This window comes from Cyanistes caeruleus, chromosome 3 (assembly GCF_971803275.1).
Source record: "Cyanistes caeruleus chromosome 3, bCyaCae1.hap1.1, whole genome shotgun sequence".
NCBI lineage: Eukaryota > Metazoa > Chordata > Aves > Passeriformes > Paridae > Cyanistes > Cyanistes caeruleus.
Window position 1 is genome coordinate 16,397,732 of NC_141703.1, and position 26,222 is coordinate 16,423,953.

A 26,222-nucleotide genomic window follows, 5' to 3' on the forward strand; every position below is an offset into this window, starting at 1 on the left:
TCTTGATAATTATGGAAGCTTATCTGTGCACAGTCTTGCTTCTCCCACAGAAACCATCAGCTGCAGGTCCTGCAGCCTATTTCAGTTGTGATAACAGCTGCTGCTTGCCTCCCTGCTTTCCCAATCTTTTCCAAATTGTAGTAAGTTTCCTGTGGTTTACTGGTTCTTCCAGTTCATAAATTGCTTTCAGTGTCACTGAGTATCATGCCTAAAATCTATCCACAAAGAAAGAGAATGAGAAAATGAGGACTGGAAGAAAACAATGAAGGAACAAAAAATGCAGCTGGTGATACATCTTAATTTGATCCTCTCAGGAAGTATGCTGTCCTAGAAAACAAACCAAACAAAACCAACTCAGCCCAGCGAAAGAAAACATTCAGAGTTCCCCAGATAAGATCACAAAACACGGGGGGAACTGTTCCTTAGGGCACAAGCTGCAGTCAGCTGGGGAGGCAGCAATAGATAGGCAGCAATGCAGGCTGTGGGTTTCCCATGAGCTGGGCCAGCCACTGTCCCCTTGGCATCAAAAGGAGCGCTGGGGGCAGCTCTGGGTGCCAGACAGCTCTGTCTGTCCTCTGCAGACTGGATTTGCCCTGCACCCCTCCAGCACATCCATCCCTGGTTGCTGGCAACAGCTCCTGCCTGAGGGGCTCCTTCATCTTCGAAGACACCAACTTCGTGGTTTATAGGTCTGTTTTAGGTTTGAGGGCAAATCTAGGGAGATGGCCTATTTTTTACAGTTTTTCTTGTCTTTCCCCTCTGGCTTCTGGGGACTTGGAGAGGAAGCATCCCTCCTTTCAAGGGAAAGTCAGCAGAGAGAATGATACAATCTCAAGTGACAGGATTTGAAAGACTCAGCCTTGGCTAAGAGACAGTATGAGACAGGAGAAGAAAATGGCTGTGCCCCTGGATTTTAGATTGTGCCAATCTGTGGACATTTCTGTGGGGCTCAGCAGTGAATTATAAACATCTTTTCCACTGCATGCCTTCCAAGTCTCCCTGTGGGAATAATGGGTGAGGTGAGGAGGCGAGGAAACTGCCACCAGAAACCTTACTAAAACTGCCATAGCCAAGTATGAAAATTAAGCTTTCCTGTCTGCTGTTTCCAACAATATCTGGAAACATCACGGTCTTAGAGTGTTAACAGATATAGTTCCATTGTGGCCCAGAAAACTCTGGGGGCAAGTTCAGTGTCTGGGTTCAGATCTGCTGTTTTCTGAGAGCTAGAAGATTATCTTCTCACGGAAAGTACATTTCTCAGAGTTTTAAGCACTTAGTTCACAACCTTTTTCCTTCTTTTCCTAAAAAGACACAATAATTTGTAAAGCAGTGTAGTGTACTGGGAAGTGACACTCATATCCCATCCTGGCAATGGGCTAGGTTTTACAGGTGAATTACCCTCAAACATGCAAGCAGCAGTGTCCTTTGTGAAATGAAAGAGGCTGCCTTGAAAATAACATTAAACATTTAAATGTGCTCAGTACTGCTGTTCTGTTTCCATTTATTCATTTCCCTGCTCTTCCTCTTATTCATGCATGTCCATGCATGGAGACGGCAAACCCCAGGATGGAGTCTGTTGTAATAACAGAATCAGTGCTCACCTTCCTCCCAGCTACAGAGGAGATGGTACCTCTCCTGCTATTTCTTACCCCAAAGCTACCAGAACAAACACACCCACTCATTGTCTCCAAACAGGGCCAAAAAGGTAGTATAAAATCATACACACTAGAACTAAGTGCTCCAGGGGCAAATAAACAGACAATTTGGTGCATGGCAACCTGGGAAGCAATTGAAATGAAAAAGGACATTTGATGCTAACTTCTGCTTTTTCCCCCCCTCATCAGGGCTGGCTTGTACTTCTGCTGCACCCTGGGAGAAGTAGCTGAGTGCTGTGAAGATAAGCCTTCCTGACAGAGCAACCCATGGCACATATTCCCAGGTCCTCACATTGCCACGTGAGCGCCGAGGACAAGCACTACAGCTCTCTGCCTTTCCTCCAGCTACTTTCTGAACTGCAGAGGAAAAGCAACTTGGACACAGAGTTACTGACTTGGTTTCTTGCACTAAGAACATTTTTCCTAGTTCCCATGGAGTACCAGTGAGGAATTTGGCTTTCATCTATGTTTTCCCCCAAGACATCTCAATGTCTTGTTAACAGGTCATCTGTCCTAAGAGTCCCACATGCTATTAAGTCACTGAAACATATGCATAGCAAAGGTCCCTTTACCTTCCATGTCAACAGTGCCACCTGACTAATATGGCTATCTCCTCAAATCCTACCAGTAAAGGGAAACATTGCTTGTGGCTTCATGTCCCCAGGCTTTCAAGCGCTTTGCAAAGCCAGCATTCTGTTCTGCACTGATGCAGAGTCAGCCACACTCAAAACCCTTTAAAAACCTCAATAAAATCCCTGCTTAGACCCACACAAACACACATTCACCTGTGAATACTCACAAGTGTGCCTCAACCTAAAACACAGCAGAGCATCTTCTCCCTCCAATTCATCAACAGCTGGGTGTACATCAAGAAAATACAGAGGTAAGGACAGAAATCAAAGCAGTGTATACATCAAAGAGCCAGAGTCTGAATTTCATGTACACTGCAGGTATCCAAACTCTCTAGGCTCTGAACTGAGTAGGCACCAACAGAAAACAGAACCAGAATCTTTTTTGACAGCCATGGAATTTGTCTTACACCTCATTGGATTTGGAGAGGGGGGGGAAATGAAAAAAGGCAGGAGTAGGGATGTGGCAATAAAGAAAACTGTTGTTTCTCTCAGGACCATCCACAGACACGTTTGGTAGCGCTCACATTTGCTCAGCTGCTGTGCTGCAACATGCATGACCTACATTACAACGCCAGGTGAGTGCCAGTGTTTTCTCCTCCGTGGCAGGATGGAACATGCCACCCAGAGAGATCCAGGCCCTCCAATTCTGGATAAGCTGGGTGATTCAAGACAGAAGCAGAGGTCATATAAAATGTACATGTGAATGTCTGTGTTATCTTGTTTGCATTATCAGGGAAATCTCCTCTTCTATGTATTTCTGAATTTCTTCTATGATTTCTGAAAAAATCATGTGTGACCAAGAGGGATTGCACCAACGTGTGAATCCACCCATCTCACGATAAGTGAAGAGTGTAACTGCTGGTAGCTCCACTCCACCTCCCACCTTCCCTTTCCCAGTGCCAGAACCACCTGCTTTGGGTCTCACCACAGACAAAAGAAATGACACCAGATTGTTGCCTTGGAATGGATTCACAGCATGGCACCTTTAGTAACAGAGTGCTTGCACACCATTTTTGTGCAACTGGGAATGTGGACAATGGTGAAAAGCAACATCTAAATGGGGGGGAGGGGAGTTCCTGCACACAGAAACTTCTCTGCCAGGTGCTAACCAACCTATCTGCAAACTGATGCAGGATGAGGATCTGTTCATAGGTTGAGCTTCTAGCCACAAAAAAAGCAACAGCAGCATCTATGAAAAGGATGGAAGGAAACTGATCACATTTTGTTACAGGCCTTCGCTTGGAATAAAAGCTTTATTGTATTTACAATGAAAGCAGAACTAAACTTAAGATTGAGAAGTCCACGGCTGAGCTGTGGCTGCCCATGTAGCTCAATATTAAGAAGAAAACCCAACACCCGCAGCAACTGTGAAAACCATATGTTGTGGTTTTAAACCAGTAACTAAAAAATATTACTTATTTCTTGCTGTGAGATATGGATTAGAACAAGAGCAAAACAGGCATAAAACTTAAAAGGAATAAAGAAAGTTTATTGACAAACTACAATAATAAGAAAACCAGAATAAACTTCCAGAAAAACCTTTTTTATCCCCTATCTACCCACTATTCCCTTGTTCACATGACAACAGAGACAAAAACTTTGGAACTTTGGTGGTTAAAACAGTCCCAGTTCCTGTTACAGTCTTTTCACCAGTCTTTGTAGAGAAATAGAAGTTTCTTTCTGTTAATTTATGGAGTTTCTCACAAGAAAACTATTTTTGTTGTAGTTTTCCATTGCCCGAATGTTAGCTGCCCAGAGCTGCTGTTATCAGAGCTCACTCCTCCCATTTCACATCACTCTGAGGTGTGTATGGGCCATGAGTCTAGAGATGGCATTTTAAGGATGAGTTATTCAAAAGCAAAAGTCTTCTTCATCTGTTTCTGTGAGCTTCACCAGAAAACAGTTTTTCTCATTGCCCCCCAAGGCTTCAAATTTTCACTTCACTGTTTCCAGCACTTCACTATATCACAATCACTCTACTTTTTACTCAAAATTTTCACTTTGAACACTCTATTCCTCCCTATATACTGTCATGAATTAAAGTTCTTTCAGGACTTTATTGTCCATCTCCATAGCTTTAACAGAAAAATATTTCATCTTAATTAAAGCATCTTCTTAATTCTCTACCTTTCCTGAAGCTTCTTTTCTTTCCTGTCACTGGTAGTTTATAAAGTTTCTTTTCATGTTGATCACTCTCTTTTTCCTTCTCTGGATAAAAAAAATTAATCCGCAAGTCTCATCTGGGTAATGAAAAGGTTAAAATCTTGCCCAGGCTTTTGTAGATGGTTCTGTGACCTCTGCCTGTGCAGGAGCTGGAGCCGTCTGCGATAGAAGATTCTTCATGGCTGTTCTGGAAAGTGTAGTCGCCGCCCCAGCCCGCTGCAGGTTCAGAGCCTCTTTCTTTCTTCACTCGGCAGTTTCTAGTAAATTTAGTCACAGCAAAAACTGCAGCGGAGCCAGGGACTGGCCTGGCCCAGCCAGAGCCCGGGGCAAGCCCCGCAGGCCCCATCTCCCCGGCCGGGAGCCGCTGGGCCCAGCCCAGCCCCTGCCCGGCCGCATGGCCTGGGCAGGGAACGGGAGGCCTGGAGCTCTGTTACCTTTCACAGCCAGGAAACAAAGAGAACCCAAGTGCTCTGACTTTACATCTTAAGGTAGGGTTCACAAGTTGATCTCCCTTTTCAATGGTTAAAATTGCTGTCAATCCCCAGTAATGACCGATAATTGGTCAGGAGAAGGGACTCCTTTCAGTCCCCAGCAACTTCAACTTCCTTAGCTCTCACAACCACCTTAAAGGTAAAGTCACCTCATGACACCATAGTATGAGAATACTCACAGTGCACAACTAAATGCAGTGACATTCCTAGGAACTCCTGCTGTACAAGAGCAGAGAACCCACAATTACCTATATAAGCATATGTGGTCAAAATCTGTGCCACAAAACTAGGCAGAATTTCCCATATCATATCCTCTGGGTTTGTTTTTGGTTGTTTTTTTTCTCCAGAAATGTAGATAGAAAATTACTGATGGACTTTACCCAAAGCAAATTATCCTATTGTCTGCAAAACTCACAGTTGCATTTTGAAGAGCTGAATAAACGCCACATACAATTGTCAGGTGCTATGGATAGGAAATACATTCAGTGATCAACCTAAACACCTGTTATTCATCCAAAATTCTTTCTTTACAGCCCAGTGAAAAAGAAGAAATATTTCACATACCACAAAAAGATGCAGATTATATTGCATTAGACTAAAACCAAATCCTTGCTTCTGATTTGGTATAACTTAGTACAGTTTAAAACCCTCCTCTATAATTTTACGAAATTCAGATCATATATTTAAATGAACACACTGTTTCAGAATTAAAGGTTGAAAAGTTTCATTTATCAAATCTGAAAATGACATATTTTTGTGTTCAGAAAATTGCTGCAATGAAATGTTTTGACTTTGTTAAGTCTCACTGCCTCCTCTTTTCTGTCAAAAAATACTAATCAAATCTAATCCCTTTTCTTGAACAATTTCAGCACCTCTGAAACTACATTTTAGGCAGAATGAACCATGCATTGACACTCCTGGAGGGTGGGATACCATCCAAAGGGATCTGGACAAGAAGTGGGTGCATGGGAGCCTCATGCAGCTTGAGAAAACCAAGTGCAAGGTGCTGCACCTGGATCAGGGCAACCCCTGGTACCAATCCAGGCTGGGCAGTGAATGGATCAAGAGCAGCCCAGTGAAGAAGGACTTGGAGTCCTGGTGGGTGAGAGGCTGGGCATGGCCTGACAATGTGCACTGGCAGCTCAGAGTCAAATGTCTCTTGGGCTGCATCAGAAAAGGTGGAGTGCTGCATCCAGCTCTGGGGTTCTCTGCACAAAGACATCAACCAGCTGGAGCAAGTCCAGAGGAGGCCACCGAGATGATTAGAGGGATGAAGCACCTCTCTTATAAGGACAGGCTGGGAGCTGGGGCTGCCCAGCCTGGAGAGGAGACAGCTCTGAGATGACATTATCATGGCCTTTCAGTACTTAAAAGGGCCTACAGGAGAGCTGGAAAGGAACCTTTGACAGACGCATGTAGGGATAGGACAAGAGGCAATGGCTTTAAAACAGAAGAAAGTAGGTTTAAATTCATTATTAGAACAAAATTCTTTACTGTGAGGGTGATGAGGCACTGGAACAGATTGCCCAGAGAAGCTGTGGATGCCCCATCCCTGGAAGTGTTCAAGGCCAGGCTGGATGGCTCTTTTAGCAGCCTGGTCTATCAGGTGTTCCAGCCTATGGCAGGGGAGTTTGAAACCACGTGATCTTTAAGGCCCTCTCTAACTCAAACCATTCTGTGATTCATGATTCTATGATGTATGCTAAACTCATCCCCTACTGTATTATCGTCTGTCTTGAGATGATTCTCTTAACAGTATAAAAGCAATGCACTTTGCAATTTTTGCTCTTTTTTTAATTATTTTTATTTTTAACTTTCATGAGGTATGCCTGCATTTTTGTGGCCTGATCACAAATGTGCTTTGAGGGTGAATTTCCTTCCTACTCTCACACGTCTCAGTTAACATCATAGAGTGCTTTGGGAGCATACAAACTGGATTACTTTCATACAAAACCAAACTGCAGGATGTGCTTGAGGAACACATCTAACATATTCCAGCTGCTGAAGGGTGTCCAGTCAGCAAGGCTGGGTCTGGCGAGCCCCTGCAACAGGCACAGTGTAGGAACAAGTTCTTAGCACCAACTGAATTTTTGTGCCTACTCCTGCTGCCCTGAACTACTGCTGTGCAGACAGAGCCAGAGTCCCCCAGGGAATGTCTGTTCCCAGCTCTTGACATGCTTTACAAACCTGGCTCAGTGACACCATTCCCATTTTGCACAGGGAGAAAGTGCAGCTGGCACTGTGCACTTACGGTTGGTATTTTCCCAGGTGCTTGCTAATTTTGCATACATCATAGCTGGGCAGGCACTGAGAGAAACTCGTGGTAGGAATCACCCAGCTGGGGAAATCTAAAAGATAGATCTCTGTGTCTGAGTTGGTCAAGAAAGGAGAACAGAGACCTTCATGAGATAATACATTCTCGTCCACCTTAAACACCCAGAACACAGAAGGGGTGGCTCTTCCATAAACTGACACTGACCATAACAGAAGCCAGATAACCAGCTGAAATCTGAGTGCCTAACTTCTAAACATACAGCCAGAAGCCAGAAAAGCTTTTGGAAGAAAGAAAGAAAGAAATCTTTTCTGCTACAGTGTTGATGACCACGGGGGACAAAAACTCTCTGGATCAGGCTCAAGAGAGGCTGAAAATCACATCTGGAGCACATCCAGGCCCTTATTCAGGGCAGGGGCAGCTGCAGCCAGTTTCTTGCAACCATCATTTAGCTGGGTTCTGAGTATCTCCATGGATGGAGATTATAAAACCTCACTGGGCAACCTGCTCCAGTGTTTGACTACATTCACCATAGAAAAGCTTTTTCTTTCCAGATGAAATTTCCTGTCATTTGAGTTTGTCCTGTCACAAGGTACCAATGAGAAGGGTCTGGATTCATCTTCTTCTGATAGTCAGTACACCAGTAGTCAGATTAAATAAAAAAATTTCTTTTCAAACATAGGAATATGTTTAATTTGTTCTGGTGATCAGTAATTCCTAAATCTATACACCTCATCAGATTTTTCTTACTAGCCTATTTAATTTCATGAAAAAGTCAAATAGTCATTTTCTCAAGCCTCCCTATCAATCTCCACCTGCTTGTATTTAGAAACTTCACAATTACAGTGTTTATTCATGTTTCATAACCTCAAATTCTGTGTTGAAAGATGCAATGATGCACCAATAAACTTCTATGTATGCAGTGAAATGTTTATTGCATAACCCATTCCAATTTTCATGAGATTTTTGCTCATAAATTTCTGCAATTCATTTCATCATTGATATGTCTGCACAGAGGGAGAGAGAAAGATGACAGACAGACAATCATTTTTATGTTTAGTCCTGTGTAAATGAAACCTAACATTCAAACTGGCTTCGTAAATGCACACTGTGTTATTCACATTGGCATTGAAAATGTGTATGCAGATACATGAGATGGTACAGGTGTAGAACTGCAGTGCACCATTGGGCACACATTTTTAATTTTTATTTTCTTATTTGAGTGTCATCAAAGTTTATGTTTATATCCATTCTTTGTCTGAGAAATTAGGATTCGATCAAATTAAATTGTGTCTGTGCATCTTCAGCCCTGTTTCTTTCACATTACAATCTAAAAGCCACTTTCTGAAGACAAGGAAATCCACCAGGTGTCTGAAAACAGCTCTCAACAAACAGTAATTTAAAATGCACGTGAGGTCAAACTCTCAAGGCTGTAATATGACGGATGTTGGGTGCTTGCCTCCTAATAGTGGTGATTTAAGATGAACAGAGGCAGGGCACTAAGGAAAAATTTACTCTAATGATTATAAAAAGATTTCCTTTGCAATGTGGCAGCTGCCTGACACAATGCCCTCAACTGAACAAACTCCTTTCTCATCCACCTCCAGGAAATCCATTCAATTTCAACCTGGACCAGCTAGGCAAGTCTTGTTAGCCAACTGTAAACTGAAAGCTGAATCAGTTCATCAACATATGGACAAAATGGAAGACTCTCTAATATGAACATATGAAATTAATTAAAAGATATTCTGGCTACAATTTCTGGGAAAGGGCTGAACCTGTTCCTCTTCCAGTGACAGGGTAGGCTTCATCCAGCCTCAGTTCCTGAGACTGTGACTCTTGCCCACACCCTGACTATGTCAAATAAATGGGTGAATTATTGACCATGTATTGGTGACACAAGACTTCTCCAAGTGTTTTCCCTGAGGCTTAATGCTGAGTTGAGGCCAGGCCGCTCTCTCAATGGTGGAGTGTTAGTAAATGCAGAAAAGAAGTTGTGCATCTGAAGATGCTCCCTACTGCCTGTTTGCTGTCCATGTCTAGGCCAGACCAAAATATCCTACTCCCTCCCTGCTCCTGACACACAAAATCTTTCAGGGAAAGTGATGGAGCTTTGTTTGTTAAGTGCAACTATTTATGAAAATAAAAATTTGCACTATGAATGCTAGTCCTAGCTCTGAGCAAAAATGAAAGACTCTTCCACTCCTTAATTCTCTCTTTTCTCCTTTTGTCTAAGGAATCCTAGCCAGCTGTCAACAGCATTTCATTGACAATTTTTTAGTGAGCTCATAACCAAAAAGACAGCTAAAAGCAGTCATGAACAGCTTAATGCTGGTCCTAATTTGCCAAGTCTTGGAGTGAGTGATAAGGCTGTGTTCAGCCTTCTTCCCGTGCTGAGGCTGCCAAGATTCTCAGAAACAGCAATGGAAGTAGTATTTTTTTATAACTGCTATCTGCCTTTTTCCCTTTCTTTATCTTTCAAGCAAGAATACACTGTTCTCTAAAAAAAGCAGCAGTAACTACTCCGGCTTATCTTGGGTGACTTTGCCTTCCAACAAGATGATCTTCAATGCTATATTTAATGCTAATTCTAAGTTCCTAAACTGGATTTTCCTTGTAAACCTCCATAGCTAAAGGAAAATAGAATATACTTCAGAAGCAAAATGAGATCTGTCCATAAAACATCTTTCAGATGCCTTCAGTTGCTCCCCTGCTTCTTCATCTCTGTCTTTAACAATGAAGTATGGTAGAGTGAGTATTATGTGATAATGTGAAGTCTTTATACGTCAGAGACTTTAATAGAAGTTGTTGGCAATATGCCCAAGCAATCAGAGATTTCTGTGCTCAAATTCTGAAACCCCATTTGACCATTAAACACCATGTCAAGGTCACATTAACACCTTGGGCTCTGGAGACCTGCCTTAATCTGTTGAAACAAGCACATCATGTCAATCAGTTGGGATGTCTTCCTTCTCAGTCTGATAGCTATTGAATTTTTGGCCTTGGAAGTTTGCTAGAGAGTTCTAGGGAATCATATCACAAGAAAGTAGGAAGATCTCTAAAGAGAGCTCCTCGTTCGGTATAATCATCAGAAGAATGATATTAGCATATTACAAGCCTTCACTTTTGTTTTATAGAAGCAGATGGACCTTCCCTATGATGCAAAACTTTAGAAAGCAGCCCTTGCCTTACTGTCGAGATTAGTTATCTCAAATGACTGTAATTCTGTTTATAGGAAGATCTGGGACAAGAGTCACTGATAAATAGTCTGGCAGTGCAAAGCTGTCATAAACATATTTGGGGAAACAGCACACAGCCCAAGCACTTGGCAAAGTCCCCTCTCCTTGACATAATTACCAATTGAACTCGTGGGTAGCCAGAAAATGGCAGAGTGGAACTGAGGCAAGACAAGCTAGATCTTGGTCGTGTCTAAGTCAGTACATAACAGGAATTCATATATGCTTCCAGTATCTCTCTGGGAAACTGAAGTGTGCCACAGGCTGTGTTCAGTATACTTGCCACCAGTTCAACCATTGCATTGTACAAAGAGAGATAGCAAACACACTATTTTCACACATTAAATGACATCAGTGTTAGAGACTAGCTTTGGAAGAAATGGCCTTTGGAGTTCAGTGAGGTGATATTCAGCTTCCAAGTGGGGGCAGTATTTAGAAGTGGCATGTCTAATGCCCATGGAAACCAAGATGAAAGGATTCCCCCACTGGACAGCATGGCAGTAGTTCTGAGCACCACGGATCAGCAGGGAAGAGCTCATCTCACAGGACCACAGTGGAAAACAGGGGCATTTCCAGCAGCTGCTACCCTTTGCCCATGAACATATTTCTATTCTATCTGCTATAATTTTTCAACACTGCTTTTAAAAACCCATTTTCAAATGCCCCACCATTCAAGCCAGGAATACTCTCTGCTATTAAAAGAGTAACCTTTTTAAATTATTCTGAAACTCTGTATCTCTGAAATAGCAAGTTCCCTGGAAACACTTTCTTTCACTTACTTCTCTGACAGGAGTAAAATTACTTCAGCAAGTATTTCTTCCTAGGAGATGAAAACGAGAGATTAGTGGGATTTCCAAGGCTGTATTTGGTGCCTTTTCTATATGAACTGCGATATGTAATTTTGATTTGGGACTCTCCAAAATTACAAAGTCACTTGTCTTCTTTGATATAGTAAGGAGTTAAAAATAAGTCAAACTGTTGAAGAAAATATAGATAAGTATAAAAATGTGATATGAATAACAATTCCTAGACATCAAGCCTGCAGTATCCACATGTGCATGCCCTCTACATATTCATAAACACACTTACGTCAGCCTAGTAGAAGTGACAAAACATACAGGGATGTATCACAAAATCCCACAGTCCTTTTGGGCTAAGATTTATAAGAATGTTCTTAAGATAAGGTCTGGAAAAGAAAAACTACCAGGAACTGGGGATTTTTGAATCTGTATTAGAAGAGAAGGCTAGAAGTCTTCAGCTTTAGTCTCCCAAGATGAAGGCTGAGGGATTATACTGGCGCCTTCTCTAAGTTCACCGTGGAGATAAAGGCCAAAAATAAAGGCAGACTATGGAAGTCGGTTCAAGAGCAAATGGTCAAAATCTGGCCAACATTAACTAAGGCAAAAAATAAGAAGTCCTGTAAGTTTTAGAGTAGTGAAATACTAAAAATTTTTCAAAGCAACTCAGAAGACTGCCTACATAATTGCTGTTTCCCTTGAAGTCATCTCCTGGCATGGTATTGGCCAGCCCTTCCACTGTCAGAGTTAAAACTCTAATGACACACATGACCTACTCCACCACCAAGGCAAAAGAAGATTTTTTGCTGTCTTCAAAAGGAAGGATATTTTTCCAAGAGCAAAAAAACCAATTCAACCAAGGCCAGATTGGATGGGGCTTTGAGCAACCTGGTCTAGGCAGAAGCTGCCCCTACCCATGGCAGGGTGGTTAGAACTGAATGATCTTTTGGGTGCCTTCCAAAACACTCTATGATTCTATGAAAAAGCATCTTTATGAATGACTGGGCTGGCCAGACAAGGCAGCTCTCCACAGTGTTTGGTACCTTGCTCCTCCAAGCAGGCTTGTTGGGGCCTTGTCCCAGCACCTGGCTCACATGACTCTGCCCCAGAGCTGTGTGATTTGCCAACAAGAGGCAGAGATTTGGTCCCCATGTGCACTCAGTGCTTGGCTTGTAGTGGCTGTGGCCCTAGCTTGGAGCAGTGAGAAACTCAACGCTCTACCTGCAAAAGTGCCTTCTTCAACTAACCACAAATACCATCTTAGCCTCTGGAAACAAAATCACAAAATTCTTGGAAGCCACAGCATGCCCACAGAGGCATAGGATTTGCTTCACTGAAGGAGAGATCCTAGCAATTTCACTGGAACCCTGCTATCCAGCGAAAACCTTACAGAAGTGGCTGGGCAGGTATGAGGGCAATGCCAGTCCCTGCTGGGATTTGACACTTCTGAGGCTGAGAGTCAGCAGACAGGCCTGCTTTCATTTACACCATTTGAAAAGAGGGCTGTGTTCTTCCTCTCAGGGAGCCAACATCACTGCAAAGCCCCCCTGACTCCGTGGCACCCACACAGGCAGCTCCCATGCTGGCCTGGGTGCATTGTCCTGCCCCTCTCCTTTCAGCAATGTGCTGGCAGCAGCTTTACTTTTGTTTTGCTGGCTGATCCCTCCATCTGCACAGCGGCTGGGCCCATTCAGCAGCCGTGTGCCTGTCTCCCACTGCTCTCAGCCCCGGCCCCAGCACAGCCATTGTCTCTGGAAAAGCACTCAGTCTTTCCAAACAAAAGTCCCCAGAGCTGGGTAAATCCTTCTGACATCAGCCCCACAGCAAAGGCAGCTGAACTTGGACTTTCTCCACAGCCATGCTCTTTACGACTTGCTCAGTGCTGCTGACCTCATGTCAAATAAGCACCAAAACAAAGAGCACCCTCACCCCCATGTGCACTTAGGCATCGCTCCTGATCCAGCAAGGGACCCACCAGGAAACTGGCAGAGCTCAGAAGCTGCAGAGCCCTTCTGGGCTCTCTCAGCTTGAAAATCAACCAACAATAATGCAGGAAAGGCAACATTTCTGTGCAAGTGCATCCCTGGCCCCTGCAATGATGGATCAGAGCACAGCCATGCAACCTCAGTGTGCTCATCCTTCATTTCTTCTCATCAATGTGGAAGCATGGGATGGAAACTGAAGGTCTCATGTGCAGACTATGGGTCCTTTTTTAAGGACAAAAAGTGAAAAAAATGTAGAGAAAGAAAAGATTAAACTTTGCTTCTGACTGGCCGAAGTGATCTGGTTTTCACTTGAGAAGATGAGAGAGAAGCACTAAAGAAAAGATGCAGGAAAGACTTGGCCTACATTATAGACACCTACTTAGACTTTTTCTGTTCTTGACTGGGAATTCTTGTTAACTTCCACTTTGATATCATGCAGGGAACCTACTTATACAGGACCTACTGTACCAGTCATGCACAAATTAATACTGATCAAATTGCTGTGGATCCAGAATAAAAAACTGGGGAAAACAATGGATTTCACAGCTTGAAACAAGAATTTCCAGCCAAATTGAGCTCATAGTTCATTCACAATTGGGATGGTAACAGCACACAAAAATGTACAATGAATATCTACATGTACAGCACAGTTTCAATACAGAGATATTAGACTAAACCTGCCATATCAGAAGTTTCCCATACACACCAGGTACAAGTAATTTATCTCTACCAAGCACATACCCCTCCCCATACCTCTCTCAGGACATCTGAGAAATGAAACACCTCAAGAGCAGTGACATATTTGAAGGCTACAGCATCAAGTGCCATGTGAAGGGCGTACACAGGTCAAGACCCCAGGCAAGTCTCTCCTCACACTGTGCTGGCAAAGCCTGGCCAAAGGCTGGAGGGGCTGAGCTGGCTTCCTCAGCTACTTCACCCTGTGCTGCTCAAGCTCAGCACACACAGTGATCACTCGTGGGGCTCAGGAAGGAGACAACTTCCAAGGATCATCCACAGCTGGAGTGTTGAACTAGCACTTAACCAAACCATCAGATTTACTTACTTCTAATCAGAATCTTGGGGAGGGAGGGAGGGAGGGAGGGAGGGAGGGAGGGAGGGAGGGAGGGAGGGAAGGAAGGAAGGAAGGAAGGAAGGAAGGAAGGAAGGAAGGAAGGAAGGAAGGAAGGAAGGAAGGAAGGAAGGAAGGAAGGAAGGAAGGAAGGAAGGAAGGAAGGAAGGAAGGAAGGAAGGAAGGAAGGAAGGAAGGAAGGAAGGAAGGAAGGAAGGAAGGAAGGAAGGAAGGAAGGAAGGAAGGAAGGAAGGAAGGAAGGAAGGAAGGAAGGAAGGAAGGAAGGAAGGAAGGAAGGAAGGAAGGAAGGAAGGAAGGAAGGAAGGAAGGAAGGAAGGAAGGAAGGAAGGAAGGAAGGAAGGAAGGAAGGAAGGAAGGAAGGAAGGAAGGAAGGAAGGAAGGAAGGAAGGAAGGAAGGAAGGAAGGAAGGAAGGAAGGAAGGAAGGAAGGAAGGGACATCAAAGCTAGAAAGGGTCAAGACTGTCATGTTCATAGATGCAGAATTTGGTTTGGTTTATCTAGATACTATCCTCTCCTGCCATAGTCACCAAGATTGTGATTATTCAGCCATATTTATGAAGCTGTAATTGAGAGCTAGGTAATATTCTCCAAATTAGGACAAAAAAAAAAATTACAAAATCCTTTCACTAACCTGACTCAGCTAAGTATGCCAGTCAGAAAAGCCTCTCCAAGCTGGTGACAGTAATAACTTAAGAATTCCAAGTACCTCGTATTTACAAAGTGACATCTTTCAAAAAAAGAAACTTAGAGCCCTCCAGGGGTAGAGAGTAGTCTGCAATATTTCCTCAATTACCTAATTTAGCTTTCCTCTGATTTCCTCCTGATGTGGCCAATGTAAACTTTCTTTTTCTGGTTTTTTTTTTTTTTTTTTCTCTCCTGGAGATCATGCCTTAAAACAGAAATATGAAACCAAGTTGCCATTGTGCTAGGGTTGCTTTTAGAATTATAGGATCATTTAGGTTATAAAAGAACTTTGATATCATCCAGTCTAGCTGTTAACCCAGAACTGTAGAGTCCAGCAGTAGACCACGTCCCTAAGTGCCACATCTGTTTGCCTTTTAAATATCTCCAGGGCTGGTGACTCCACCATTTCCCTGGTCAGCCTATTCCCATGCTTGACAAACCTTTTTGTGTATGAGGACTCCTACAAAATGGTGGCTTTGGGTCATTAGTATGCCAAGCAGTTTTTTTATTTATTTTTATAGACAGTTCACCTTCAGGTATCAATGCTGCTCAAAGGCTTCAAAGAATATTAGCACTTTCAGCATTACTTACTTGTGCGATTTGTTTTCATCCTCCATAAAGACGAGGGAAGACTTTGAGTGTTTTCTCTCTGTGTATGACAAATGTTAACAATGGGCATCTGCATAAGAAAGGCTCATGATTTATCTTCTGATTTTCAATCTATACTAAAGATAAGCCGAACTAGAGATCATTTGGGGAAGATAAATATTTATCCCATTTTTCCTTTGACAAGCTGGAAAATGCAAAAGTTGAGGATATATTAAAAGGGAGGATGCAGCCTTCCTACACTAAATTTATAGACGTACATTATCTGACCTGGCCTTCACAATTCCTTCTCAGCTCACCTTTTCTGTGCAAAAAACCTGTAGAGCAAGGACCTTGTGCTCTTTTATTTTTTCCCCCCTAAGGCTCTTAGCACTTCACAGTGGTGTCTGAATAATAAATAATAATAAATTTGTATATGGTTATGCATGCAGAACTATCTGTACCAGAAAATAACAATATGAACATGCATGGAAACCGTGGACATACTTTTGAGAGATTGCCTGGCCTATGTGTTCAGTATTGTTTTAGAAGGAATGAACATCTTAGCATTGAAAGCCTTTATGTGATGATAGTATTGTATTACTGGTTCCATAAATCCTTACAAGAGTTCAGACCTCACAAGAATAAAAATGTGTTATGAGTAGGATAATTTCTTTTTTCTCCAAACTTTCCCCTAAAAAAAATTCTGAAAATCTTTTCCACCTATTTCACTTAAGAAGTGCTCTCAGCAGATAAGGTTAGCACAGTACATATGTCCCTCTTCAAATCCTCACTCATCTTCCTCACTAACCATGCCTGAGATTCAGATGGCTGGTCATGCCCAGCATTCATTCTGTGCATGGCTTACTGAGTCTTTGAGGAAACCACAGCTTCAAAGTCATTATTTCTTACGGTGTTTTTTAGCTGCTGCAGCGTTTTCCTGCACCCACATCCTTTACCTGCAGGGCTTTTCTTAGCAATTATGATTTACATTGCTCTACTGCACAGCATTTTTAACTGTGGGACTTTGCCCGACCTCATTCCAGTTGCTCAGTTCCTACCTTCATCAGTTATAACTGGTGTGTTGGCATCTCACCTAGCTCTTCATCTGACAGCCAAACTATTTGAGATGGTGCACACCACTTTCAGATCCTGCAGTCTGTAGGATATAAACGGCCATTCATGGGAGCATCTCTTATTCTTCCTCTCACCTTCATCTCTGCATCTCGGCACAAAGCTGACACTTGAGCACCATTCCCTTGGATAGAGCGTTATAAATCCCATCTCTGTCAGCTTCTCTACACACCATAATGGTCGTACTGAGGTTATCTGGTAGGGAAATCTCAAGGGACATGCATGAGATGTGCTAGAATGATGTGGTACTCCCAATCCATGTGTGCTCCAACTCCTTGGCACAGCAGGGAATGGGAAAGAAAGGTGCATGTTCTGGTCATGCCCCAGCAAGGAGTTTGGGCATGACTGAGGCACACATCCAGGCACAGATGCTGGGAAATTCTGCTGGGTTTATCAGCATGGGCATTACATGGGGCCAAGGCTGGAACTGCATTTCACAGCTACTCTGCTTAAAGCCGTGGGACACTGACAATTATAAATGCCTCTGAAATACGTGCCACCAAGCATGGCATTCCTTAATGCCTGCCAACAAACAAAACCAAGTCATTACATTAACATCTATATCCGCCAAGAGTGTTAGATATTGGCAAAGGGTGATGCTGGGGAAGGAGAGGAGGAGCTGGGCACACAGACAGGAAGGAGGGGAGAAGTCTTTCCTTACATACAGAAAAAAAAGTAGTCTCAGTCAGAGCTTGTGATGTTGTTCTTTCTGTGATCTTCTCCAGCCTGCATTTACCTGCAGAAATCACTGCAGAAAGTCTTTGGTGAAAGCACCAAAAGCACTGCAGAAGGCACTCCAATCATTATGCACTAGAGTAGAAGGTTCTCACTGGCACATAAGCACATGTGTGCCAGACACACCAGAGCTACAGCTTTCCAGACTAATGTAGTTTTCAAATGTGCACATCACCACTGATAAGGGGATGACCAGCAGGGAAGGAAAAGCACAGGCTCTTGCAATGTAGCTCTTCAGTTTTCCAGCCTGAAAAAATGCAGTCTGTCTGTGGGGTATGCTCCAGCAGTTCAGATATCTTTTCTTCTTGCAGCAGTTTCCATTGCCCTCTCTTGCTCTGACTTTGAACATTCTCACTTGCTCTGCTTTTGATTGACTCTCTCCTCTCTTCAGAGCCAGCAGAGCACAGCTCACCAGTGTCCTGTTGTTCTACAGTGCCCACCAGCCTTTGGCTGTACCACACACTGCAAGAACAGCTGTCACCTACTCTCACCCTCTTGCCAAGCAATGCCTTTTGCTTTTCCTTCTGTTGAGCATTTGCAAGTTGGAGGACCCCCTGCAAGCTGCCTAAGTGTTGAATGAGGAGCACCCTGGGATGCATAATCCTGCAGAGCAGCAGATACTCTGCTCTGTACCTGCTCTGACTAACATGGGGCTAGTACATTCCTCCAGGACTTCGTAAAAGATTAGCAGCTAATTTGGGAAGAGATAAGGGATTAGATTAAGTCCTTAAAAGGGTTGGGCTACAACACAGAAGAAAGCAAAAGGCAAACAAAAAAATAACCTTAACTACTCTTCCCTGATGCCCCAAAATGGACAACAGATTTGGAAAATCTGCAAAAGTACAGTTATGTGAGAGGGAGGGAGGCCTTCAATCAGCCTCTTAGATCCACTTTAATGTCTACTTATACTTAGCAAGAAAAAAAAAGTCTGTTTAGTGCAATTTCACATTTTTATTTTTATAACAATAATTGTTATTAATGTGGAGAATTTCTTCATATGATGACTCTATCCTCAAGCAGAGGCATGTTTGAAAGAAAAGCCCTTCATCTACAAACACAGGATGAGATTCAGTTAAAAGCTATCAGATACAGATAAACCTCTCAGAAAGTATAACTGGTTATTTCTTTACTATTTAGGAGAAAAGAAGAATTAAAGAACTAAAATTTTATGATGTTTTTCTATAGGTGTCTGTGAAAAAGTAACATCTTGCAAGCTGTAAAAATTTTTTCTCTGTCCATTCAAGTAATTTTTAAAAACCAGCTGCATGAACTTATTCCCATGGAAATGAGGGACAGATTCAAAGCATCCCATTTTAACAACCTATGGAAGGTATTTCACTGAATTCCTATAGAGACCTGAATCTCTGTCCCAGTGATGGTGTGAGGGGGAATCCAACAATGGAGCACAGGGTGACCTCTTTCTTCATCTGGGCTCTGCAGGGAAGTGTTACAAGTCAGGTCAGATCAACACCAGGTTCAAGTCTGCCGAGACACATCTGAGTAACTGGTCTTGGCAAAGGTAGCAAATGCAACAGCTCCATTGAAAGCAACCAGCTGTCCTCCAGGTGAGCATCCCACACAACCTGAGCATGGCAGGATTACACCAAACCTGAGCAGCATTATTAAATCTTATTTACCTAAATATGAGATATTACTCACATAAAACTTTGCAACAACAGGCCTCTGGTTATTTTGACTTCTAAACCCTGCAATAACTTAGAAACTATTCATTTTAATACAGTACAATATGAACAGCCTAGGCCTCCCTTCAGGAGGTACTTCACATGTCAGAGCACTTCATATACTTGTTACCAACAAGTACAGGCTCTTTAAGTAAAAGAAAAATACTTTGGCAATAAAAAAGCAACAGCCAGCAGCTACAGACAGTATTATTTAAATAATAGTGACTTTAGGGTCACCTTTTGAAAGGTAAAATAAATAAATCCTTACTGCAAAGGCAACATAGCAAAGAATTCTGGACTTTCCTATCTCCAACACCCCCACAAGTCTTGTGTAATTTTGGGTTCTGGGAAAGGAAGGTGCTGATAGAAATGAAAGTCCACCAGGCAAAAAATGAAAGTACATGAACTAACAACAGAGGGAAAATGTGGAGATTTATTTGACAATCCTTTCTACAGCACTCCAGAAATCTGATAAGTGGTAGGGACTTTTCTCTGGAAAAAGGAAGGAGTTGAATATGACTTATTTTTTAAGGATAGCATGGAACTAAATCTCTTTTCCTTGATACTGCCAAAAGACCCATTATGAAAAAAAAGCAGAAAAGCAGTAGTTATCTGTGCAGGGCTGCAAAGACTCACTCACTCAATGATTTAAAAACACTAAACTTGTTTTCTTAAGGATCCTGTAGGGATTAGTCTGAATGCTGCAGGAAAGGTGGTCACACTTTTCCTTGGAAACGGACTGGTCAGCCACCCTTTTATGGTGACGGTTGCAGCGAGAGGAACAACACATCATGGCCAAATATGGAGCCCGTCTGAAGTTGCTGAAGCCATTTCTGTTGTTGGACCCAAGCCACTAATTCTGCTTTTTTATTGCATGTTGTGTTCAGCTAGCCCAGATGTTATAGAGGCATTGAGATGCAGAAACACTGTACCTTCCCTTCAAATTACTTCCCCTGAAAATACTGCACAGCCTAATTAAATAATGATAATGACATTTGCAACAAGAGAGATAATGCAAAAATTAGAGCAGCATTTCAGCTTGCACTGCACCCCCCTCCTTGACAAGCAGCCCAAAGTAGTTGACAGTATGCAGAACATCATGCTGTGCTAGAAGGCCTGATGTGCTCAGAAAAATAAAACCCATCCTCAGCTTGTGCTGCAGTGGGGGAAACAGGCAAGGAGGTCTCCTGGGAGTCCTCATACAAAGCAGTCCATCACCCGGACCGGCACAGCAGTGCTTTCCAACGGCAAGAGCACATGGCGGTGCATGTATTTAAAGGCAAGAGTGATGCTGAGAAATAACTAAAAGAAGGGATTCTCACTCACAGATTACCACCAAGACATTACTCAGCTCCTGCCCAGCTCAGCATCAGGTCCTGGCTGCAGGCTGAGCACTGGGGCTCAGCTGAGGCAGTGAGAGGGCCAGTGGCACTGACGAGTGGCAGGTACATATGGGGACTACTGGAAACATGCTCAGCCAAATTTGCCAGGCAGACAGAGGAAACCATTCAATAGGGAATGATATAGAGCCCTGGAAGGAAAATGCAGTGACTAAAAGCAACTGGGCTTGTTCAGAGATAAGTTGGCCTTTAGGTATAATACATAATACTGTTCCTCCATTTCTGTAATTAGGCTGAGGAAGGAAATTAAAAGCAAACATAGAGACACAACAGCAATATCTCTTCATCAAACAAGAAGAAGCAAAAGGGAGCAAAAGGCAAAAAATTCACAGTCGCCTTTCCCCTGCCCTGCTTTTCCAAGACATCCTTTTGTGCTCCTTCATCTCCACCTTTGCTCTGCCTGGTGCTGGCACAGGCATTTGCTCAGCTCTGTAGAGAGCCAGACCAGGGGAACTAATCCAGGCTGAAACTAATCTTGCAAAAATGAATTACAGCACAGGGGCAGGAATGCACAGCCAGGGCAACAGGAAGGGTAAAATCAGCTCTCTCAGCAGCAGTCCCCCCATGGGGTCATGCTGTACCTGTGAGTGCAGATGCTATCACGTAGCAGGGAAAAGGAAAACGGTTCCTGTGGCCACAGGCACACAGGGACTTTAACTCAGTGCCTCAGATGCTCTCTAGCAGTGGAGATACAAAAGCACCCAGCTCAGCACATGCAGCAGAGCCTGCTTGACAAGGCAGCTAAATATTCAAGCAGTTAGCTCTGTGCTGATGCAGCTCCACAGTTAGCCCTGATTTAATGCCAGCTCCAGTGCATTTGCATCCATCATCATCGCCACAGAGAATTAAGCACTGCAAGTGTAGGTCAAGAACTAGAGCTGGTCCCATTTCTTTAAATTCAAATTGACAAACAAATACAAAAAGCAGCAGGAATTTTAACACTTTTTCCCTCGCTTCTGCTATTTGTAAATAGCCTTTAAGAACACTGAGAGGAGCACTGCCACCCCAGAATCAGTCACAAAATTTTTTTTCCCTGTATTAGCCTTTGATCTCTCTCTCCAGACACATCAGATTTAAAACAACATTCATTTACTGTATAACCACGTTAGCTACCGAAGAATTACAGCAGAAATAAGGCAGACCCACCCCTAATTAAGATTGCAGTGTCTCCTTCATTCCAAAGCCTCTTTGCTTGTGCCCAGCTCAGCTCTAAGCCACTGTGTTGCTTTCACCAAACCCAGAGCTGAATCTGTTGCTGGAAGAAACCAGAGCAAACTGGGGGCTGCTAATGAGTGCTGACATGCAGTGGATTCTCAGAAGCCATTATGCTGTGAAGGCAGATCTAAGTGCTGCTCTTCAGCCACTGGAATGCAGTATCCCTCGCCTTGACATGCTTCCTGCAACGGGGAAATCCAAGGGGAGCTGGCATCAAGATGGGCTGGCTCTATACCAGCCAAAAATATCCTGGAGCAACTATTCATTTGTCCTGATAAGGGTGCATTTAAGACCCTTATGTACTCCTCTAGCACTTCAGGGTGACCTCTGCAAGGAAGGTCACTGCAGTAAACTTCACCCTTAACAAAAGATGGGGGAAGAAGAGAGGGAAGGAGAGAAGGAGGAAAGGAGGGAGGAAGTGAGGAAGGGAGGGCATCAGAAAAATGAATTTTCTGGTAATTAGTTTGCAACATAGTGTAAGTAAATTGTAGTTAATCCTAAATTAAATGGCAGGTAGTTAAAAAGGAACAGAGAGGGAGGAAAGACAGACCAACACACTCAGATGTGTAAGAAGTTAACTCTCAGTCTCTCTGCAGAGTCACTACGGCACTAACAAGCACTCCTGCAATGTGAGGGGTGGATGCCAGGTTCCTGATATCTCCGAGGAGGGTTCTATTCTGCTCTCAATTACACCACCAGAAACTTAGAGTAACTCCCTTTACATCTGTGAACAGAAGATCAAAACCAGATCAAGGTCCCTGCTCCACAAAGCTTGCTGTGTACTGTTGACAGTTAAAATGATGAGCAGAGACATCAAACCTCTGGGAAAGAGGGAAAAATAAAGGTGACCAAACAGCAGGAAAAGGGGGTGGGGGAAGAACCACTCTTAGAAAAGCAATTATAGCTTCTGTTTCATGTTTCTTTCTTTATGTTTAGTGGAGACCAAGGGTGTCTTGCATTTAAAAGCCAGGTATGGCAGTAAGAATGGAGAGAAGCTGAGAAGAGATTAATAGGAATTTCAGAGTCAAAAATAACTGACTTTTACTCTAAAAGCTCTCAACAATATCCAGCTAAGGTCAGTCTCCTGACTTACCAGGGTTGGTATCAGTCTTTGGCTGGCAGGAAAGTCTGTGGGTGCTGTCCTACCCTGCCACATAGGCGAGGCATGAGGCTCTTTTAGTAAAAGAACACATAAAAGACACTTTGCAAAGGGAACTGATGTCACCATAGCTTGTTCTTCAAAATAGTCTAAGCTTTAAAACATAAACCTAGGGGTGATTTGTATTCCTGTTTTGAACTGGGCAGTCTCCTTCAGCAGGTACAAACTTCCCAATCCCAAGCAGCAGGGTTCTGCTCTGCCTATCAATAAAGACCAGACCTTATACACAGCAATCATTCAGATACATGATGAAAAGTGGTGCATATGCACATGTACACACATTTCCATACATGCACATGCAAACATTCAAATTTAATTTTGGGCAATACCGTAACACCTTAGGCTGAATGGCAAAATAGCCAAAATCATAAACTGCCAATCACTGGCACAAACTTAGAAATATATGCCTAACACTGTAACTCCTGGCTTATGGTGCTGACTTAACTGGCTATCAGTAGTCATGCATGAAGGGGGCAGAAATCCTCTGAAAAGGAAGTGGTGCCAGTGGGGAAGACATCCATTTGCTTTTCCAATAACAGGCATATTCTCTTTCCTGTCCATTTTTGGGCTACCACAAACTCACCCATGAGGGGTCTTTCTAATGTGGCACTGCCTAAATGCAAACATGTGTTATCTTTCTGCACTAGTTAGATCAGCAGCAAGAGTAAAAGCCCAGCTTCTCACCTGCCCCCACTGCTCGCCTGGGGCTCCTCATCTTGGGGTCCAGGGCAGGCAGGGCTGAGCCAGCCTGGGGCTCCTGGGCTGGAAGGAATCCCTCTGCATTGCCCCCAGGTGAAGAGCTGCCCATTCACAGGGAAGCTCCTTGAGACTGCTGGGACCTGGCAAAATGTTTCTGCCACATGGTGCTGTTGGAGGTGCAGTTGAAGTAAAATGAAGGCTCTTGGTGAATTTTTAATCAACCGAGACTGCCGCATAAGGAGGGCTGCAGAATTCAGCGTCGCTTTACCAATATGCTGACTAATAGCCTTGATTAAAATCCTAGGGCGCTTTCTGTAGCACACAGGAGCATTAATTCCAGTTCAGTTAATTACCTGTGCCTAATGAAATGCCATTTGCAGCTTCAGCCAGGCCTGAAACTCTTTACCTCCCCTCTTAAAAAAAATGGTGTTGTATCCAACCATACAGCTGCCCCATCTCCCTGGGATCCACAGTCCTCTCTGCCCCCTGCCACTTCACCCAGGAGGCAGGATGATGCCTGCATGGTGACTCCAGATCCACAGATGAAAGATGCGATACAAGGGCAAAAGATGTGCGCTGCCTCCATGACCTGATTTTGTCCTTTTCCATTTATCAAATGTTGGGTTTTGTAGCTTATGGCTGTTTCAGCTTCTTTTGTAAGCACTGCATTTTTAAATGGGAACTCTCAACTGCGCTGCAGTGGCAGCTGCCATTTTGCATTCATGGAGAGAGTGAGGCAGTGAAGGAGCTCTGAAGAAGAATTCACATTACTTCTTTTTTTCTCCTTGTTTTGCTGTTGCATTTAAATATAAAATAAAGGTCATCCTGACTGAAAGGATAGAATTACTCTACGGAGATATATAATGAGTGCACTGGATGTAAAAAGGGCAAATGTCCTTCAAGCAAAAACACAAATCAAATTACCTTTTTTAAAAAAACAGCTTTTACGTCCTCAGACAGCTTTTGTTTGTGACTAGTGTGGGTCAAGGCTCAAGGAATTACAAGCCCACATGAGCTGCCACAATTGCAGCAGAGGAAATACTTCCACTGCACAGGAGCCATTTTCCTCTCTGAACTTTCCTAATCTCTAAGTGGAGAATTTTAGGAAATGTTAAAGCTGAAAAATTTGTAGAGAAAAGTTACTTTTGCATGTTTGACCTGTTCCATGTGCTGCTCGAATCTAAAATTATTAAGCATCTCCAATATCACTATTAGACTTATTGCTGTGAGGTTTATCCCTATTTGAAGGCCCTGGCACTTGTAGAAAGGAAATTAAACACAGAAGAAGGGAAGCCAGGGGCAGAAGGAGTTTCCAAATGTCCCTACCTAGTGCCAGCTGCCCCATTGCTACAGACAACATATAAGCTGACCTAAAGAAACCATTGCATGTTTTCTGCCAGGTAAGCTCTGCAAAAGGAGCGTGCAGAAGGGGGCACAGTGCTGCTCCTGGATGAGTAAATGACACCCTGCAGCCCTCTTCCAGCAGAAGACTCTTTTTTGCACTGTCACATACAGAAAACAAAGACTTTATCTGGTGTAACACAATCCAAACCTATGCCATAAATGCAGCAATTCTGTGATGCCAAGAATGCTGGGCTTGAAACACTGAAGCTGTTTGCAGTACATCTTCCTTTCTAGCCTAGCTCATCCCTTCCAAAGATGTTCTCAGCTAAGCAGCAACTGCTTGTTTTAAATAAGAAAACTTTGGTGGGTCATAAATGGAGGAAATCAGAGCTCTATTGGGTGCAAACACAGCGACATGGTGTTGCATTATATGTTGTAAAATGTATTTTAAAACGTGGTGTACACATGCACTGAGCAGAAGAGCAAACGTGGAACCTCATCAGCCCAGCCAAGAATTACCTTGGATTTTGGAGAAACCCACTACAAAACCTACGAGAACAATGGTACCTTAGCATTACTGTGCAAAACTGAGTTTCCACCCAACACATTAATACATCCCTTTCAAAAGGAGATGCTCAATGACAGGAAAATGAAGGAAATTTAAATAAATGGGAGTTTCAGATCATAATAAGAACATTGGAAGAGAAAGATCAATCCCATCTAGAAAGAAGTTTTGGAGAGCAATAATAGTAACAGTTCAAGCCCCATCTCTAACTACCACTTTGGGGGTAAATGATTAAAACCTGTTTTATCAGTTGCTTTTCTCGGCATATTATAAGCAATCTTTTATTTTTATATTTTCCCACAAATATAGTGCAGTACATGTACACTCAGAATATAACCCAATTAATAAAAATCATCCACACACATAGCAAATTATTGTAAATTTCAAAACACATAAGACTATGCAGCACTGTCGGCCCCAGGCAATGCAAAAACTGTGACTTATACTTCAAGCCAGAGTGGAAGTAATTTTAAAATCTCAATTAAAAAAAGTTTGGAAAATTATCTTGAGGAAATCTTAATTCATGTTCTGTCTTTTGAAACTTTAGAATTCCTATTTGCCAGATTTTCACACAGCCAGGAGGATTAACAGATGCAGCCAGAATCTGAGACTGAGAACTATGTCAGGAATTTGAAATAAACCATTAATCTCCGACAACTCTGCAAAAGGCTGAACTCAAGTGACATCCTCATTTATTTC

General features: G+C 43.0%; 1 protein-coding gene and 1 long non-coding RNA gene across 4 annotated transcripts in view; one reads left to right on the forward strand and one right to left on the reverse strand.

Annotated features, from left to right (window-relative positions):
• The window catches only part of NHS (NHS actin remodeling regulator), a 246,541-nt gene that overhangs the window by 127,015 nt on the left and 93,304 nt on the right, over window positions 1-26,222 (reverse strand). The window lies entirely within an intron of this gene.
• Window positions 4,591-7,890, forward strand: LOC147653978 (uncharacterized). Its single transcript, XR_015284175.1, has 2 exons — window positions 4,591-4,938; window positions 5,811-7,890. It is a non-coding gene; the product is annotated as an uncharacterized LOC147653978 (long non-coding RNA).